This window comes from Camellia sinensis, chromosome 3, assembly GCF_055761805.1.
Source record: "Camellia sinensis isolate YWXY chromosome 3, ASM5576180v1, whole genome shotgun sequence".
Lineage (NCBI taxonomy): Eukaryota > Viridiplantae > Streptophyta > Magnoliopsida > Ericales > Theaceae > Camellia > Camellia sinensis.
Window position 1 is genome coordinate 46,781,057 of NC_138963.1, and position 21,603 is coordinate 46,802,659.

Sequence of the window (21,603 nt, forward strand, 5' to 3'; positions counted from 1 at the left end):
AGCCCACATTTGATTGAAAGTTGAACACGCAGCCCAAACTTTAATTTTCTGAAATCTGAACACGCAGCCCAAATTTGATTGTGAACACGCAGCCCATATTTGATTGAAAGTTGAACACGCAGCCCAAACTTTAATTTTCTGAAATCTGAACACGCAGCCCAAATTTGTTGTGAACACGCGGCCCACATTTGATTGAAAGTTGAACACGCAGCCCAAACTTTAATTTTCTGAAATCTGAACACGCAGCCCAAATTTGATTGTGAACACGCAGCCCACATTTGATTGAAAGTTGAACACGCAGCCCAAACTTTAATTTTCTGAAATCTGAACACGCAGCCCAAATTTGTTGTGAACACGCAGCCCACATTTGATTGAAAGTTGAACACGCAGCCTAAACTTTAATTTTCAGAAATCTGAACACGCAGCCCAAATTTGATTGTGAACACGCAGCCCACATTGATTGAAAGTTGAACACGCAACCCAAACTTTAATTTTCTGAAATCTGAACACGCAGCCCAAATTTGTTGTGAACACGCAGCCCATATTTGATTGAAAGTTGAACACGCAGCCCAAACTTTAATTTTCTGAAATCTGAACACGCAGCCCAAATTTGTTGTGAACACGCAGCCCACATTTGATTGAAAGTTGAACACGCAGCCCAAACTTTAATTTTCTGAAATCTGAACACGCAGCCCAAATTTGTTGTGAACACGCGGCCCACATTTGATTGAAAGTTGAACACGCAGCCCAAACTTTAATTTTCTGAAATCTGAACACGCAGCCCAAATTTGATTGTGAACACGCAGCCCACATTTGATTGAAAGTTGAACACGCAGCCCAAACTTTAATTTTCTGAAATCTGAACACGCAGCCCAAATTTGTTGTGAACACGCAGCCCACATTTGATTGAAAGTTGAACACGCAGCCTAAACTTTAATTTTCAGAAATCTGAACACGCAGCCCAAATTTGATTGTGAACACGCAGCCCACATTGATTGAAAGTTGAACACGCAACCCAAACTTTAATTTTCTGAAATCTGAACACGCAGCCCAAATTTGTTGTGAACACGCAGCCCATATTTGATTGAAAGTTGAACACGCAGCCCAAACTTTAATTTTCTGAAATCTGAACACGCAGCCCAAATTTGTTGTGAACACGCAGCCCACATTTGATTGAAAGTTGAACACGCAGCCCAAACTTTAATTTTCTGAAATCTGAACACGCAGCCCAAATTTGATTGTGAACACGCAGCCCACATTTGATTGAAAGTTGAACACGCAGCCCAAACTTTAATTTTCTGAAATCTGAACACGCAGCCCAAATTTGATTGTGAAGACGCAGCCCACATTAGATTGAAAGTTGAACACGCAGCCCAAACTTTAATTTTCTGAAATCTGAACACGCAGCCCAAATTTGTTGTGAACACGCAGCCCACATTTGATTGAAAGTTGAACACGCAACCCAAACTTTAATTTTCTGAAATCTAAACACGCAGCCCACATTTGATTGAAAGTTGAATACCAAGCCCAAACTTTAATTTTCTGAAATCTAAACACGCAGCCCAAATTTGATTGTGAACACGCAGCCCACATTTGATTGAAAGTTGAACACGCAGCCCAAACTTTAATTTTCTGAAACTTGAACACGCAGCCCAAATTTGTTGTGAACACGCAGCCCACATTTGATTGAAAGTTGATCACGCAGCCCAAACTTTAATTTTCTGAAATCTGAACACGCAGCCCAAATTTGATTGTGAACACGCAGCCCACATTGATTGAAAGTTGAACACGCAGCCCAAACTTTAATTTTCTGAAATCTGAACACGCAGCCCAAATTTGATTGTGAATGCGTGCCCACATTTGATTGAAAGTTGAACACGCAGCCCAAACTTTAATTTTCTAAAATCTGAACACGCAGCCCAAATTTTATTGAAAGTTGAACACGTAGCCCAAACTTTAATTTTCTGAAATCTGAACACGCAGGCCAAATTTGTTGTGAACACGCAGCCCACATTTGATTGAAAGTTGAACACGCAGCTCAAACTTTAATTTTTTGAAATCTGAACACGCAGCCCAAATTTGATTGTGAACACGCAGCCCACATTTGATTGTGAACACGCAGCCCACATTTGATTGAAAGTTGAACACGCAGCCCAAACTTTAATTTTCCGAAATCTGAACACGCAGCCCAAATTTGTGTGTGAACACGCAGCCCAAATTTGATTGAAAGTTGAACACGTAGCCCAAACTTTAATTTTCTGAAATCTGAACACGCAGCCCAAATTTGATTGTGAACACGCAGCCCACATTGATTGAAAGTTGAACACGCAACCCAAACTTTAATTTTCTGAAATCTGAACACGCAGCCCAAATTTGTTGTGAACACGCAGCCCACATTTGATTGAAAGTTGAACACGCAGCCTAAACTTTAATTTTCTGAAATCTGAACACGCAGCCCAAATTTGATTGTGAACACGCAGCCTAAACTTTAATTTTCTGAAATCTGAACACGCAGCCCAAATTTGATTGTGAACACGCAGCCCACATTTGATTGAAAGTTGAACACGCAGCCCAAACTTTAATTTTCTGAAATCTGAACACGCAGCCCAAATTTGATTGTGAACACGCAGCCCACATTGATTGAAAGTTGAACACGCAGCCCAAACTTTAATTTTCTGAAATCTGAACACGCAGCCCAAATTTGTTGTGAACACGCAGCCCATATTTGATTGAAAGTTGAACACGCAGCCCAAACTTTAATTTTCTGAAATCTGAACACGCAGCCCAAATTTGTTGTGAACAAGCAGCCCACATTTGATTGAAAGTTGAACACGCAGCCCAAACTTTAATTTTCTGAAATCTGAACACGCAGCCCAAATTTGATTGTGAACACGCAGCCCATATTTGATTGAAAGTTGAACACGCAGCCCAAACTTTAATTTTATGAAATCTGAACACGCAGCCCAAATTTGTTGTGAACACGCAGCCCACATTTGATTGAAAGTTGAACACGCAGCCCAAACTTTAATTTTCTGAAATCTGAACACGCAGCCCAAATTTGATTGTGAACACGCAGCCCACATTTGATTGAAAGTTGAACACGCAGCCCAAACTTTAATTTTCTGAAATCTGAACACGCAACCCAAATTTCTTGTGAACACGCAGCCCACATTTGATTGAAAGTTGAACACGCAGCCCAAACTTTACTTTTCTGAAATCTGAACACGCAGCCCAAATTTGATTGTGAACACGCAGCCCACATTGATTGAAAGTTGAACACGCAGCCCAAACTATAATTTTCTGAAATCTGAACACGCAGCCCAAATTTGTTGTGAACACGCAGCCCATATTTGATTGAAAGTTGAACACGCAGCCCAAACTTTAATTTTTTGAAATATGAACACGCAGCCCAAATTTGTTGTGAACAAGCAGCCCACATTTGATTGAAAGTTGAACACGCAGCCCAAACTTTAATTTTCTGAAATCTGAACACGCAGCCCAAATTTGATTGTGAACACGCAGCCCACATTTGATTGAAAGTTGAACACGCAGCCCAAACTTTAATTTTCTGAAATCTGAACACGCAGCCCAAATTTGATTGTGAACACGCAGCCCACATTTGATTGAAAGTTGAACACGCAGCCCAAACTTTAATTTTCTGAAATCTGAACACGCAGCCCAAATTTGTTGTGAACACGCAGCCCACATTTGATTGAAAGTTGAACACGCAGCCTAAACTTTAATTTTCAGAAATCTGAACACGCAGCCCAAATTTGATTGTGAACACGCAGCCCACATTGATTGAAAGTTGAACACGCAGCCCAAACTTTAATTTTCTGAAATCTGAACACGCAGCCCAAATTTGTTGTGAACACGCAGCACATATTTGATTGAAAGTTGAACACGCAGCCCAAACTTTAATTTTCTGAAATCTGAACACGCAGCCCAAATTTGTTGTGAACACGCAGCCCACATTTGATTGAAAGTTGAACACGCAGCCCAAACTTTAATTTTCTGAAATCTGAACACGCAGCCCAAATTTGATTGTGAACACGCAGCCCACATTTGATTGAAAGTTGAACACGCAGCCCAAACTTTAATTTTCTGAAATCTGAACACGCAGCCCAAATTTGATTGTGAACACGCAGCCCACATTGATTGAAAGTTGAACACGCAGCCCAAACTTTAATTTTCTGAAATCTGAACACGCAGCCCAAATTTGATTGTGAATGCGTGCCCACATTTGATTGAAAGTTGAACACGCAGCCCAAACTTTAATTTTCTAAAATCTGAACACGCAGCCCAAATTTGATTGAAAGTTGAACACGTAGCCCAAACTTTAATTTTCTGAAATCTGAACACGCAACCCAAATTTGTTGTGAACACGCAGCCCACATTTGATTGAAAGTTGAACACGCAGCTCAAACTTTAATTTTTTGAAATCTGAACACGCAGCCCAAATTTGATTGTGAACACGCAGCCCACATTTGATTGAAAGTTAAACACGCAGCCCAAACTTTAATTTTCTGAAATCTGAACACGCAGCCCAAATTTGATTGTGAACACGCAGCCCACATTTGATTGAAAGTTGAACACGCAGCCCAAACTTTAATTTTCTGAAATCTGAATACGCAGCCCAAATTTGTTGTGAACACGCAGCCCATATTTGATTGAAAGTTGAAAACGCAGCCCAAACTTTAATTTTCTGAAATCTGAACACGCAGCCCAAATTTGATTGTGAACACGCAGCCCACATTTGATTGAAAGTTGAACACGCAGCCCAAACTTTAATTTTCTGAAATCTGAACACGCAGCCCAAATTTGATTGTGAACACGCAGCCCACATTGATTGAAAGTTGAACACGCAGCCCAAACTTTAATTTTCTGAAATCTGAACACGCAGCCCAAATTTGTTGTGACCACGCTGCCCACATTTGATTGAAAGTTGAACACGCAGCCCAAACTTTAATTTTCTGAAATCTGAACACGCAGCCCAAATTTGTTGTGAACACGCAGCCAACATTTGATTGAAAGTTGAACACACAGCCCAAACTTTAATTTTCTGAAATCTAAACACGCAGCCCAAATTTGATTGGGAACACGCAGCCCACATTTGATTGAAAGTTGAACACGCAGCCCAAACTTTAATTTTTCTGAAATCTGAACACGCAGCCCAAATTTGTTTGTGAACACGCAGCCCACATTTGATTGAAAGTTGAACACGCAGCCCAAACTTTAATTTTCTGAAATCTGAACACGCAGCCCAAATTTGTTGTGAACACGTAGCCCATATTTGATTGAAAGTTGAACACGCAGCCCAAACTTTAATTTTCTGAAATCTGAACACGCAGCCCAAATTTGTTGTGAACAAGCAGCCCACATTTGATTGAAAGTTGAACACGCAGCCCAAACTTTAATTTTCTGAAATCTGAACACGCAGTCCAAATTTGATTGTGAACACGCAGCCCACATTTGATTGAAAGTTGAACACGCAGCCCAAACTTTAATTTTCTGAAATCTGAACACGCAGCCCAAATTTGATTGTGAACACGCAGCCCACATTTGATTGAAAGTTGAACACGCAGCCCAAACTTTAATTTTCTGAAATCTGAACACGCAGCCCAAATTTGTTGTGAACACGCAGCCCACATTTGATTGAAAGTTGAACACGCAGCCTAAACTTTAATTTTCTGAAATCTGAACACGCAGCCCAAATTTGATTGTGAACACGCAGCCCACATTGATTGAAAGTTGAACACGCAGCCCAAACTTTAATTTTCTGAAATCTGAACACGCAGCCCAAATTTGTTGTGAACACGCAGCCCATATTTGATTGAAAGTTGAACACGCAGCCCAAACTTTAATTTTCTGAAATCTGAACACGCAGCCCAAATTTGTTGTGAACACGCAGCCCACATTTGATTGAAAGTTGAACACGCAGCCCAAACTTTAATTTTCTGAAATCTGAACACGCAGCCCAAATTTGATTGTGAACACGCAGCCCACATTTGATTGAAAGTTGAACACGCAGCCCAAATTTGATTGTGAACACGCAGCCCACATTAGATTGAAAGTTGAACACGCAGCCCAAACTTTAATTTTCTGAAATCTGAACACGCAACCCACATTTGATTGAAAGTTGAATACCAAGCCCAAACTTTAATTTTCTGAAATCTAAACACGCAGCGCAAATTTGATTGTGAACACGCAGCCCACATTTGATTGAAAGTTGAACACGCAGCCCAAACTTTAATTTTCTGAAACTTGAACACGCAGCCCAAATTTGTTGTGAACACGCAGCCCACATTTGATTGAAAGTTGAACACGCAGCCCAAACTTTAATTTTCTGAAATCTGAACACGCAGCCCAAATTTGATTGTGAACACGCAGCCCACATTGATTGAAAGTTGAACACGCAGCCCAGACTTTAATTTTCTGAAATCTGAACACGCAGCCCAAATTTGATTGTGAATGCGTGCCCACATTTGATTGAAAGTTGAACACGCAGCCCAAACTTTAATTTTCTAAAATCTGAACACGCAGCCCAAATTTTATTGAAAGTTGAACACGTAGCCCAAACTTTAATTTTCTGAAATCTGAACACGCAGGCCAAATTTGTTGTGAACACGCAGCCCACATTTGATTGAAAGTTGAACACGCAGCTCAAACTTTAATTTTTTGAAATCTGAACACGCAGTCCAAATTTGATTGTGAACACGCAGCCCACATTTGATTGTGAACACGCAGCCCACATTTGATTGAAAGTTGAACCCGCAGCCCAAAATTTAATTTTCCGAAATCTGAACACGCAGCCCAAATTTGTGTGTGAACACGCAGCCCAAATTTGATTGAAAGTTGAACACGTAGCCCAAACTTTAATTTTCTGAAATCTGAACACACGGCCCAATTTTGATTGTGAACACGCAGCCCACATTGATTGAAAGTTGAACACGCAACCCAAACTTTAATTTTCTGAAATCTGAACACGCAGCCCAAATTTGTTGTGAACACGCAGCCCACATTTGATTGAAAGTTGAACACGCAGCCCAAACTTTAATTTTCTGAAATCTGAACACGCAGCCCAAATTTGTTTTGAACACGCAGCCCACATTTGATTGAAAGTTGAACACGCACCCCAAACTTTAATTTTCTGAAATCTGAACACGCAGCCCAAATTTGATTGTGAACACGCAGCCCACATTTGATTGAAAGTTGAACACGCAGCCCAAACTTTAATTTTCTGAAATCTGAACACGCAGCCCAAATTTGATTGTGAACACGCAGCCCACATTTGATTGAAAGTTGAACACGCAGCCCAAACTTTAATTTTCTGAAATCTGAACACGCAGCCCAAATTTGTTGTGAACACGCAGCCCACATTTGATTGAAAGTTGAACACGCAGCCCAAACTTTAATTTTCTGAAATCTGAACACGCAGCCCAAATTTGATTGTGAACACGCAGCCCACATTTGATTGAAAGTTGAATACCAAGCCCAAACTTTGATTTTCTGAAATCTGAACACGCAGCCCAAATTTGATTGTGAACACGCAGCCCACATTTGATTGAAAGTTGAACACGCAGCCCAAACTTTAATTTTCTGAAACTTGAACACGCAGCCCAAATTTGTTGTGAACACGCAGCCCACATTTGATTGAAAGTTGAACACGCAGCCCAAACTTTAATTTTCTGAAATCTGAACACGCAGCCCAAATTTGATTGTGAACACGCAGCCCACATTGATTGAAAGTTGAACACGCAGCCCAAACTTTAATTTTCTGAAATCTGAACACGCAGCCCAAATTTGATTGTGAATGCGTGCCCACATTTGATTGAAAGTTGAACACGCAGCCCAAACTTTAATTTTCTAAAATCTGAACACGCAGCCCAAATTTGATTGAAAGTTGAACACGTAGCCCAAACTTTAATTTTCTGAAATCTGAACACGCAACCCAAATTTGTTGTGAACACGCAGCCCACATTTGATTGAAAGTTGAACACGCAGCTCAAACTTTAATTTTTTGAAATCTGAACACGCAGCCCAAATTTGATTGTGAACACGCAGCCCACATTTGATTGAAAGTTAAACACGCAGCCCAAACTTTAATTTTCCGAAATCTGATCACGCAGCCCAAATTTGTGTGTGAACACGCAGCCCACATTCATTTCATTTGTACGCAGCTTATACATCACACTTTGAACAGACAGCTCACATATTTCACTTGTGAACACGCAGCCCACACATTTCTCTTCTGAACACGCAGCTCATTAATTTCATCTGTACGCAGCCTATTTACTTGCACACAGCTTATTCATTTCACTAGCGCACAGCTCATTCATTTCATTGGCACACAGCTCATTCATTTCATTGGCACACAGCTCATTCATTCTTATACTGACACATGTATTCATTCTGAATGCAGGTTGGTTCTCGTGGTGTACGGGGATATGGCTCGACCGCCGCGAGGGATTGGTATGTTGAGCTCCCGGAGGCTGTCCGGGATTTAGTAGATCTGGCAGGGTTCGGGGCCTTCTGCATGGGGTTATCGCGTTGTCCTACCAGGAGGACACTGATGGCAGCCTTGGTGGAGAGATGGTGGGACACCACCAACTCCTTTCATTTCTCTGCCACTGGGGACATGACTATGACCCCTCTAGGTTTTGCTGTGTTGACCGGCCTGGACATAGGAGGTTGGTCCATTCCTTATGACGAGGACATGGGCGAGTGGGAGGCCGCTTGGATATATCTACTGGGAGCTCGTCCGCCTGTTGACAGAGCTTCGGGGAGAGTCCAATATACCTGGTTCTCTTCCCATTTCCGGCGGGCGGAGATAGAGCCCGGAACTCCTGAGGAGACAGAGCAGTATGCCCGTGGTTTCCTTATGTTCCTCTTCGGGACTACTCTGTTTGCCGATAGAGGGAACACGGTTGGGCTATATCTATTGAGCGCTCTGGTTGACCTATCATAGGTCAGTCGATACGACTGGGGTGGCGCCGGCTTGGCTACCCTTTACTGTTACATGAGCGCGACCTCCCGCGGGCAGGGAGACTTACTTGGCGGTTATTGGAGAGCCTGGGAGGTACTTTCTGTCCTCTTGATTTACATTTCTGCTCCTCATTACTTGTACATTGCACACACAGCGCACTTTGCAGTCTGTATTTTGCCCTCAGCACTTTGTACTTACATTCTGCACTGTTTTTCTCAGTTATGGGTCTACGTATATTTCCCGACGTTAGCCCCAGAGTTGGAGGTGGCAGGGCCCCTCATGACCCCGTACTCATTGGTGTTCGAGGGCCAGCACCGGCCGAGACCTCGGGAGTCTCTCTTTTACCTGCAACAGTATTTTGACACTGCGCGACCATCGGAGGTACTTTAGAACTCTCAGTTCTTTCCATTCTCATCTTTGATTTGCCCTGCATATTCCCGATTTCTGATTGGTTTATGGACTTGTTATCCGCAGATTACATGGCAGCCCTGGGCACCCTTGGGTGATGGTCTCCGATTTCAGTATGCAGGAGGATCGGGCACCTCCCAGTACAGGGTCCTGCTCGAAGGACCGGTTGGTAGAGCATGGTTTCTGGGGGAACGCTTTCTGCGTCAGGTATGGGGGTACGATTCTCAGGACCCTCCCGCAGCACCCCCAGTCAGTATGCAGACTGCTGATAGGCTCTCTTCCCAGGAGATAGTTGGTGCTATGCTGGGTAGTGATGCTTTGCTACATCTCGAGGAGGGGGATTACGCCACTTACCGTCATACATACCTGATGCCTCCATTGACGGGAGTTCGCACCCCGATGACGAGGTCTACTGGTACGCCATCTTCGAGCCAGGCCCGGGCTCGGGCTGCAGACGCCCCTTCCACCAGCAGGGTTGGTACATCTGGAGGTGGGGGTAGATCGGTTCCTCCGATTCCTCTGATTCCTCCGACTTATCCTCATCCTGGATGGCCAGACATGCCGACTGAGCTGATGGGGTGGCAGTATGGGACTACTTCTCCGACTCCGATCCCGATAGAGCCTCCGATGCCCGGTGATCGATACGCCATTGATCCCGACTCACCACTGGTATGCCCCATTGCTTTTCATCTATCGTTCAAACATTTAGACATTCCTTTATTCACTGATGATTACGAGCTCGTATTTGCAGCCACTCCGAGAGTACATGGAGGAGGTAGTCGGATTGGTGGCCTCACTCGAGGGCATGGTACTACGAAGGGAGGCACAGTTGTCTATCATGGGCTTCCAGGTACCCTTTAGTTTTCTGGCATTTATCATACTTCTGATGACATGCTGATTTCTACTGCATTGATAGGCTACTTGTGTAGAGCACATTTGACACACCCCACTTGTACATTGTGTTTACATGCACTCATCTCATGTAGTCTTTGCTTGTGTCTGCATCTGATGTACATATTTGGACTGATGTATTTGAATTGAACTCTTTATTTTCAGATGCCTCCGGTATACGCTCAGCCGCAGGCCAGGCCACCTGGGCCTCCTTGGGGAGCTAGGCCATCTGGACCCTTTCACGGAGCTGGGCCATCTAGGCCTTTTCAGGGAGCTGGGCCATCCAGGCCTTTCTGAGGAGCTCGAGGAGGGTCCTCCCGCAGACGCAGGGCACATGTTATAGAGGCGGAGCCTGATGAGGAGGAGGAGGAGGAGGTCACAGACCGTCAGTCAGAGACATCTGCTGAGGAGGGGGACTCTGGTCTTGGTTCCGAGAGTGGAGACGAGGCTGAGGGGGATCCTGAGGACGACAGCTCCGACCCGGATGATGATGGCGATGGCGATGGTGGCGGAAAGTCTATTCCGCAAAAGAGGACGAAGAGGGCCTCTTATTACTGCTCTTGAGAGCACAGATGTAGCCTGTTTCCTGTTTTATTTATCTTTTTGCTAGTAGTTGTAGCACATTTGTACATTATCAGGCAGTTTATTTTCTGTAAAACTTGCGCCTTAGTCTGTAAAATGTTGTAACAAATGAAGCATGATGGGATGAAACAGCTTTTGAAAAAAGTATTGTATTTTAAATACTTAGCATCATATCGCATCATTTTGCACCAAAATGAGATTGAATGGAAGCGTGTATTATGCATTTTGTCCAGTCAGGTAGTGAACCGACGCAACAACCTAACTTTCTAAGATATAACGAAAATCTTAGCAAGTTTACAACTCAATAAGCAAAATACAATAGTGTTGACAATGCAAATAAACAAGACTTAAATAAAGATTGCTTAAACAGAGAGCAATGACTCAAAAACACGAAACACGACAGCTCGACAAACAACTCGATAAGCAAAACGACAACTCGATAATCAAAACAACAACTCGATAAACAAAACTCAACAACACAAAGTGTACTCCGGACGATCTGGGCAACGGAACGCATCCGAAACAGAGGGAAATGAAGGCCTTTGACTCTCCCGTTGCATGGAAATGCTCAAAACTTTCCCTCGGAGGGTAAAACAGGGCCAAGGAGATACATTGGAGCATGGCTGGCCACCTTTGGGAGCCGGCCGGCCAGTTTTATTGGAGAGAGGGGGCCACCGGCCATTTTTGAAAAAGGAGATGGTCAGCCTGCCAGAAAAGGTGGCCGGCCGGCCACTTATCCCTGCAGCTGCCCAATTTTTGACACGTGTCCTCCTGAATAGTGTTTTTCCCTCTTTAAAAGCCCTAGCCCCATGGTTCATTCAATTCACCTCAAATTTGTATCAGAAATGGAGGCGTTTCTTATTGAAAATCTCACAGCTTGGATCACTTCTCTAGATGGTTCCGAAAAGCTGAACTTCCGGGGTTTCGACTTGAATGCATTGTTCACGCAGAGTCGCACTCCGTTGCACCTTCCTTTCCTCCATGCCGCGGCGAGGTTTTGGAACCCGGTGACGCATGTCTTCAGCTTTGGCGGGCAAGAGGTATGTCCGACTTTTGAAGATTTTCAAGTTTTGATGGAATCTGAAAGCCAAGAAGAGATCTTGCCCCAGTTTCGCTTCGGTCACGCCCAGGTCTTGGGGCGGATGTGCGGACTCACCGCTCATGATGCTCGATCTCTGATCTGTAATGGGGAACTGGATGTCCTTGGTTTGATTCATTGCTTTTCTGACGCTGGTGACCGCAGCAACCATTATTGGCAAGGTTTCCGGCAACACGCCCTTTGCTTGTGCTTGTTGACTCACTTTCTGCTTTCCTCGGGCTTTGGCGGATCTAGCATCCGTCCGATCGAAGTTACCCAAGGCTTGAGGGAAGGGAAGAGTTGCATCGCCATGACCCTGGCCGAGACTCTGATGGGCTTGGATGCTTTTCATCGCCGGGAGACGACTAGATTTGCTGGGAGTCCACTGCTGCTGCAGGTAATGTTTCCCTCCCAATCTTACATATGTATTTGCTCACATCACTCGGTCCTCAGGCTCGATTTTTCTCACAAAACCCTTGTCTTACTTTTCTCTCATCGTACATCTCTCTGTTCTTTATTCTCTCATTTTTCATCTCTCCCCAGGTATGGTTAATGGACAAATTGCAGGTCGTGGACTCTTGTCCGGCCTACTCAGCTAGAGGCTATTTCTTTCGACAGCACCTAGTCAATGCCCTTGATGAAAGGTAGTGGTTTGACTGGATGTGCAATTTGTCTGCAGATCGCATTGCTTGGCGTTGTCCTTGGCTCAATCTCCCGGCAATGAGCTATAGCATGTCCCGGTTGATCGGGATCCAGTTGGTTGGTCTGACCCACTGTGTATTCTACTTTCCATTCCGGTTCCTGCGCTAGTTCGGTCATGATCAGATTTGCCCGCCAGAGGGGATCGAGTACCCGGCTGCTTTCCCGGTCCGAGGTGCACAGCTTGCCCGATACGCCACAGCATGGAGGACTAGAGAGCTTCTGGCTCCTGCTCCTACTTTCAGTTGCGCTTTGTCGGATGAGTGCTTGGATTGGCTCAACGAGGAGGCACAGGTTGGGCCTAGCTTGGCGTCAGAGGCTTCGACCAGCTCTGGGAGGGGGCGTAGGGATGCTTGACTCGGCTATGCCCCAGATTTATTGCTTTACTAGTACTTTCAAGTTTTCTTTATGAATGTAATAAAAAGCAGCTTCGATTCTATGCAAGAGCATGAGAACTCTGTTTTGAAATCAATGAAATTGAAGGTTGTGGTACTGAAAATTTTTCGCTTTGGTCCAAAAATGGTCTCAGTTGTAAAGAGATTAATTTGAACAAAGTCAACTTTTACTAAAACTTTTCAAAACCATTTTCAATATGGATCAGAACCGGACACGCCTAAGATCTGTCACTGAGATGCACAACCCCAAATCCCTGCAACTGGAAAGTTGCCCCTAGTTTGAAGAGTTCCGCGGCACTGCATGGCAACGGAAAGTTGCCCCTAGTTTGAACAACGCTGCACCGTCGTAGCAACGGAAAGTTGCCCCTAGTCTGAATAGCACTGTACCGGAGATCGCGATAAATGCTGATGGATAAAGATGACTGAGATGGTCAAAATAGACAGAGTTGATCAGGGAAAAGTTTATGGCTGAACTTCAAGGTGAAGTTGCCTACGTATCCCAAAGATGGGAATCAAGCCTTACGTAGTTCAGGCTTAGGTTCACTCGGGTACTTTCACTCTCCTTTTATGCTCTAACTTTTGCCAAGGTCGCCCTTTGCGGGTTTTCAACCTCGCGAGCTCAGTTTTTATATTTTCCAATTTTTTTGTGCTCTAACTTTTGCCTAGGTCGCCCTTTCGGGTTTTCGGCCTAGCGAGCCTCTCAAGGGTAATATTTCTTCAACTTGTCCATATTGATCGGTTGTGAGAACTCCAAGCCATCTAGATCCATCAGAACCACAGCTTCACCTGACCAGATAGCTTTGATGATATAGGGACCAGTCCAATTGGGTCTGAACTTGCCCCTTGGGTCGTGGATGGGAGCTCGGTTGTCTTTGAGCACCAGATCTCCTTCTTTTAGATTTCCTGGACTTAACTTTCTTGTTGAAAGCCCGGGCAATTCTGCGTTGATAGCCTTGAATATGGTACAGTGCTTTTAGTCTTCTTTCATCAAAAAGCATGAGTTTCTCAAATCTGCTCTGCTGTCAATCTGCTTCGGCTATTTGACACTCAGTCAATACTCGTAATGACAGAACCTCAATCTCGATAGGCAGAACGGCCTCCATCCCATAAACCAATGAATACGGAGTCGCTCCGGTAGAAGTTCTGATTGAAGTCCTGTAGCCCCACAGAGCAAATGGCAGCTTATCTGGCCAATCCCGGTAGGTTTCCACCATCTTCTGCAGTATGTGTTTGATATTCTTGTTGGCGGCCTCGACCGCTCCGTTGGTTTGCGGCCGGTATGTAGATGACTTATGAAAAGCCACGTTGTATTTTTCCAACAAGTCTATCACTTCCTTCTTGAAGTGGGAACCATTATCTGAGATTATCTCATTTGGGACCCCATAGCGACAGATGATGTTGTTTCTGATAAACTTTGCAACGTGTGACGCCTTCAACACCTCATATGATTGGGCCTCGACCCACTTCGTGAAATAATCTATCGCAATCAGGATGAACTCATGCTCATTCGACCCCTTCAGAGTGACAACCCCGATCACATCGATTCCCCAAACTGAAAACGGCCATGGCGAAGTCATGCTGTATAGTTTCGACGGCGGGATGTTCCTGCGGTTTGCATGAATCTGGCACTTGTGGCATCGCCGAACGAAACTAATACAATCCTCCTCCATGGTGGACCAGTAGTAACCCTGTCTGAGGATCTTCCGTGCCAGCATTACCCCGTTCATGTGTGCACCGCATTCTCCTCCATGGATGGCCTCCATTAGGCACTTCAATTCCTCAGCTTCAACACACAGCTTGTGCATTCCCAGATGGCCTCTCTTGTACAGCTTACCCCCACAGATGATGAACTGAACGGCCATTCTTCTAATTGGCATTTACCCCTGGCGGGTATACTTCCTTTTCCAAGAAATTCCAAATGTCATAATACCAGGGGTTTTCATCCTGAACCTCATCTATAGCGGCGATCGACTCATAGGCTGGGGCAAATTTCTGGTCATTGACGATTGGACGCATCCGGATTCCAAATGGGATGTCTATCATGGAAGATAGAGTTGCTAAAGAGTCTGCGAACCTGTTGTTCTCTCTTGGAAGATGAGCAAAGTTTAGCTTTTCAAACCGAGGGATTAGCAAATCCAAGGTCTGGTGGTACATCATCATCTTTTCTTTCTTGACTTTCCAGTCTCCGTTTGCTTGAGACACAACAAGGTTCGAATCCCCGATGACATCCAACCGTCTTGCCCCTAGTTCCAGGGCTGCTTCTAGACCGGCAATACATGCCTCATATTCAGCTTCGTTGTTCGAGACTTTGAATCGGAGTTTGAAGGCTAGAGGGATACGGGAATTGTCGGGTGCTATCAGCAACACCCCTATCCCATACCCGTACTGATTTGACGCTCCGTCAAAGTACATCATCCAATATTCGTCATCGATATGCAAAATGGCTTCATCTGGGAATGAGTACTCGACTGCTTCACCTCCTTTGACTGGGTGGTCGGCCAAGAACTCTGCCACTGCTCTTCCCTTGACTGACTTGCGTGTCACATACTTCAGATCGAATTCGGAGAGCAACAGCAGCCAACGAGCTAGCCTACCCGTAAGTGTCGGTTTTTTGAAAAGATATTTGATGGGATCCAGTCGTGAAACCAACATTATGGAGTGAGCTAACAGGTAGTGCCGCAGCTTCCTGGTAGCCCATACCAAAGCTAAGCAAGCCTTCTCAAGCGGAGTGTAGCGGGTCTCATAATCTAACATCTTCTTGCTCAGATAGTAGATGGCCCTTTCCACCTTATCCTCCGATTCTTGCGCGAGCATGCAGCCTATTGTAGTCTCAGTCACTGAAAGGTACAATATCAATGGTTTCCCCGGCTCTGGTGGCGACAACACGGGCGGGTTCTGTAAATATTCTTGGATCTGTTCGAAAGCTGTTTGGCATCGGCCGTCCCATTGGAACTTCTTGCCTTTCTTCAGGAGACCAAAAAGTGGTTCACAAGTCAAGGTTAATTTTGAGATAAACCGTCTTATGAATTGCACTTTACCCAGAAAGCTTCGCACCTCCTTTTCAGTCCTTGGTGGTGGCATTTCTAAGATGGCCTTAATCTTTGAAGGGTCGACCTCGATGCCCCTTTGCGTAATCAGAAACCCCAGCATTTTCCCTGCTGTGACACCGAAAGTACATTTCTGAGGATTTAGCTGCAACCGAAATTCCCTGATCCTTTGAAAGAACTTTTGCAAGGCAGTGTAGTGGCCTTTTCTTTCCTTGGACTTGACAATCATGTCGTCCACGTACACCTCAACCTCTTTGTGGATCATGTCGTGCAATATGGTGGTCGCGGCCCGTTGATAAGTAGCTCCGACGTTCTTTAACCCAAACGGCATTACCCTGTAGCAGTATGTTCCCCACGGGGTGGTGAATGTAGTCTTTTCTCTGTCTTCTGGTGCCATCACTATCTGATTGTACCCTGAGAAGCCATCCATGAATGAAAGTAAAGCGTGCCCTACCGTGAAATCCACCAACTCATCAATATACGGTAAGGGAAAGTCGTCCTTCGGACTAGCTCTGTTCAAATCCCTGAAATCCACGCATACCCGGATCCTGCCATGCTTCTTCGGCACTGGAACGATGTTGGCCAACCAAGTCGGGTATTCAGATACCTGCAGGAAGCCTACGTCGATCTGCTTGGTGACCTCTTCCTTAATCTTGAGAGCCCAGTCGGGGCGGATCCTTCTGAGTTTTTGCTTAACAGGTCGGGCTTCGGGGTCAAGGGGGATCAGGTGCTGTACAATCTCAGGATCAATCCCAGGCATGTCTTCGTAGGACCACGCGAAAACATCTTTGAAATCTTTTAGTAAAGCGACTAAGCACTCGCGTTCCTCCGAAGACAGCGTGGACCCGATCTGGACCAGCCGCGGGTCCTCTTCAGTACCAATGTTCACGGTAATGATTTCATCAGTTAAGGGTTTAACAAACCTCTCCTGCTCCTGCTCAATTAAGCGGTGCAAAACCGGAGGAATTTCTTCCTCGTCGTTTTTATCAAAGTTTTGAAAGTCTGAGTTTATGCAATAAATTAAGGGCACAGAAAAGTCCTTAGAAGCCACAGTCACTTGATTCTCATTAAACTCATCCAAATCGTCTGAAATCTCGGTTACAACAGACTCAAATGAGAAAGAAAAAGACGATCTGGACATAACTGTGGCATCCGGGTGATCATCCCCAGGATTACCAAACTCAGACTCAGTCGAGCTGGAACCTGATTCCGACTCACAGGACTCGGTGGAATCAGATTCCGGCTCACTACCTGAACCGGTGCTGCTGGACAAGAATCCCTCTTGGTATTGCCAAGTGAGAGAGGGTGCGATAGATGCATCCAAAATAGTCGCTGGAAGGCCCGCAGCCGTTTCGTCCCCAATCATGGAAACCGAGGAGTTATCCCCCAAGCACATTTGGTCGATCGAAGGATCTGAGAGTAGACTTGCCAGCGCTACCCCCATTTCAAGCTCAACATCCTCAGACTGCACTTTCTTGATCTGTTCAACCTCAGCTGATGGGTCTGTCTGCTCTTCGGCAACGTCATCCCCGGGTAGTTGCAGGTTGAAGAAGATCTTGAAACCAGGCACGCGCTTCCTCTCCGCGTTCAACCATGGTTCTGGGAAGCCGCAAAATGGAAAGTCTTCCCCCTCCCGGACGAAGCGTCCATTCAGGGTACCCCAGATGGGCCTATGCATTAATTCAAAAGGCTTCCCAGCCTGCTTTGTTCTGGCTCTTCCGGCCATTTCCTTTCCTTTCCTCACCCAGTCCTCTTTGGTGGGCAGATAACCCAGTCCAAAGGTGTGAGGGTTATGTGGCACTTCGGCCAACGCTGAGACGCCCTTCCGGCCGCTCCTTTCCAATCCCATTCCGGGGATGTGTTGTAGCTTGTTCATGAGGTAGACGGATTGAGCACTGACGTACATCCCCTCATTTACAGCCATAATATTTTGCACCACTCGAGCCTCAGCCAAAGTGAACCCGGATAAGAACACATCCTCAGTGCCGTGCTCGATTTCTAGTACTGGCGTGGACACTTCCGGTGGTGGATGGATTGATGAATTCCCGAAAACAATTGCTACCCCCTTCCCATGAGGGTACTTCAGCATCTGATGCAGAGTGGAAGAGACTGCCTTGACCTTTTCACCTAATTTTTTCCTTTTAGGTTCAGGCAATCTGACTATTGCCCTATAACCCCATGTTTTCAAGTAACCAAGATTAGATTTCTTGGTTTTTCCAAAGTTCATAAGGAGTACCATTTTTTTCCTTGAGAGGAATTTTATTATGTGACAGGTAGTGAGCAAGGATTCACCTCAAAAAGCAGAACTTAAACTGGAGTAAGAAAGTATAGTATTAATCATTTTTGTTAATGTCCTATTCTTTCTTTCAGCTACTCCATTTTGTTGTGGTGTGTAAAGCGCATACTTCTCATGAATAATACCAACATTTTCACAATATTTTCTGGAAAATGGTATTCACTGCCTCTATTAGACTAAGTCTATTTATTTTGACATTACATTGATTTTCTATTTCTGTCTTAAAAATCTTGAATTTATCAAGCACCTCATCTTTTGAATGCAAAAGATAGATATGATAGTACTTAGAAAAATCATCAATGAATGTTACAAAATATTTCTTACCACCTCTAGTGGGAGTACTATGCATGTCACATATATCACTATGCACAAGATCAAGCAGAGATGTGGTTTGTCTACTTTAGGAAATAGAATGCGAGTAATTTTTGATTGCACACAAAATTTACATTTTTCAAATATATCAATGTCATACTTGGGAATTATTAAATCTAAATTTACATGACCTAATCGAGCATGCCATAAAGAAAGAGAATCAACAATATAAGCAGAAATAGATGTATTATTGATAATGTTAAGTTTGAACATTCCCTGATACATGTAGCCATTCTCAACAAAAATTCCACCCTTAGACAAGACAAATTTGTCCGAGTCAAATACTAACTTGAAACCATGCTTATTAAGCAGGCTTCCAGATACAAGGTTTTTCCTGACATCAGGTACATGATAAACATCGTTAAGACTTAAGACTTTTCCAGACTTAAGACATCAGGTACATGATAACCATGCTTATGGAATCAAAACCTATTACTCTACACCGGTTTATCCTCAGAGCAATGGGCAAGTAGAAGCGTCAAATAAAGCTATCATGAATGGAATTAAGAAGTGGTTGGAAGTTTCCAAATGGAGGTGGGCCGAAGAACTCCTAATGGTCCTCTGGTTATACTGAACTACTCTTTTATGTACAACTAGAGAAACACCATTCTCCCTCACATTTGGAATGGAGGCGGTCATTCCATTAGAAATTGATTTTCTGACAGGAAGAGCTAACTTGGTGGAAAATGACATAACGAAAATCTGATTTTAGTGGATCTTGATATAACCGAGGAAAGACGCAAAAGAGCGTCACTTTGGCTAGTGACATACCAACAAGAAGTAGCTCAGGCCTATAACAAACGTGTGAAACATCGACGGTACACGATCGACGAACTAGTCCTAAAGAAGGTCCTCCCGAGCGACCGCAAGACAGTCAAAGGAAAACTAGGGATAAACTGGGACGGACCATATCAAGTCACAGATCTGGCAGGGGAAGAGGCATATGAAATCGCTAACCAATGAGGAAATGTGCTCCTGGAGCCTTGGAATGTGATGCATTTGAGGAAGTATTACCATTAACATTGTAACTATTGTGTAATAATGCTTAGATATAAAGCATAATAAATAAACACAAGGTTGCGTTATTTATTTTTGAAGGCTGTTCTTGTTTCATTAGTTGTAAAAAATTTTACAACTAGTATGAACAACATTTTACAGTAGTCAAATAGCCGATTGGTCTAAAAAAAAAAAAAACACATACAAAAACAAACAAGAAAGGCAACCAAGGACTAGCTAGGACTTTACAAACTGTCCAATTTGGCCGAAATGGGGATATCAGGGTTCGGTAGGGGTACTTGGGGGTATAATTCAGATGATTTGGCTACTCCCACCTTCTTCATCATCATCCTTCATCTCTCTCTAAAGAAAAATTTCTCTAGATTGTTCATTTAGTCAAGATAAACGGCGTTCGCTTCATTCCATGTGGCCTTAGTATTTGCCTTCAACTCTATGTCTCGCTCGCTCTTCATGGCTTCCATAGCAGTTTTTAGCGCCTTGTGATTCGACCTCATGTTATCAAGTTTTCGAGTTGCAGCCTCAAATTTTTCTTCAACCAATATCTAACCTGACTCCGCTGCCACGACCCTACTATCGGCCTGCGCAGAGTCTTCTTGGAAATGATCCTTTTCAGCCGCCATCTACTTTCTTTCCTCGGCACTTCTCACTTTTTCAATCTTTCATCTCTCTTTTTCCTGAGGATCTTTCTTTCTAGTCAGCCTGACTTTTGCCTCCATGAATTGATTTACCATCTTTATCATAAAAAATGCTTATCATATCATAATTACAACTACGACTAAAATCAAGAGGAGGCAAGCTGTTATCTTATTTTAACTAAGTTCTGAATCTTATGACCAAGAATTTATTGGTTGGATTGTCCCTTTAAACAACGAATGTCTTTCGGAATACCTCATGCCATAGCTAAGGCAACTCCGGTTTCTAAAAACATAGAATCTCTTGTGTTCAACGACGGATCTCCTATCATCGGCTAAAATACATACTCAATCGGCCCCTCTGCGGCATCCTTCGTCTGCTCTTTACTTGCTCAAATACGTGGGCGACTTGATGATGGCGGTGCTTTCTCTGGTAGATGGTTTACCGATTTGCGTTGGCCATACACGCTAGCCTCTTGATGGGCTCTCTATGCATCCTCCGATTGCTTCGTCAGACGACGTCTCCTTGACATTTTTGGTACCGAAGATTATGATGACTCTGTCAGCACAAGAATTGCTTCTGGTTGCCGATCGCTTTTCCTTTGTTGGTTCACTACTTTCAATAACAAAGGTAGCAACAACCCTTCCTCTTGAGGCTCTTACGACACCTTCATAACATGGCCGGGGACAGGACTATGCAATAGAGTAATAACTACTCGGGAAAGGAACTGATATATTAACACTTCGGCCCATCAAGAAGTCGTGGCAGTGTACCTCCAAACTGCCTATAGAGCTTGTAAATTCACCCTTCACGACTTGTCATGCCGATCCATATATATAGAGCGATGATTTGCAGGCACAAAAAATTTTTTTGATTAGCATTACAAACACAATTGTGAAAGCTTAAACCGTAAGACTCTTCGGGATAATGCTCACTTGCACTCAACACTCGGAGCACAGTAGCAGTACCCTCGGCAAAAAGAGGAGATGAAATTTCCCAACCTCCTGAAACCATAACTACATCTTCTATCTCTACGACATAGGTTCCAAGAAGTAGCCGAATAAGTGACCTATCCCGATCGCGGTGTTCAAGGGATTGATAGAGGTTGTAACAGTATTGTTGTTCCTTCAAGCCTAAATCTAGGTTTGGCATGTTGTTTATGGAAAGCATCTCATTCACAATTTTGAAAAAAAATGTAT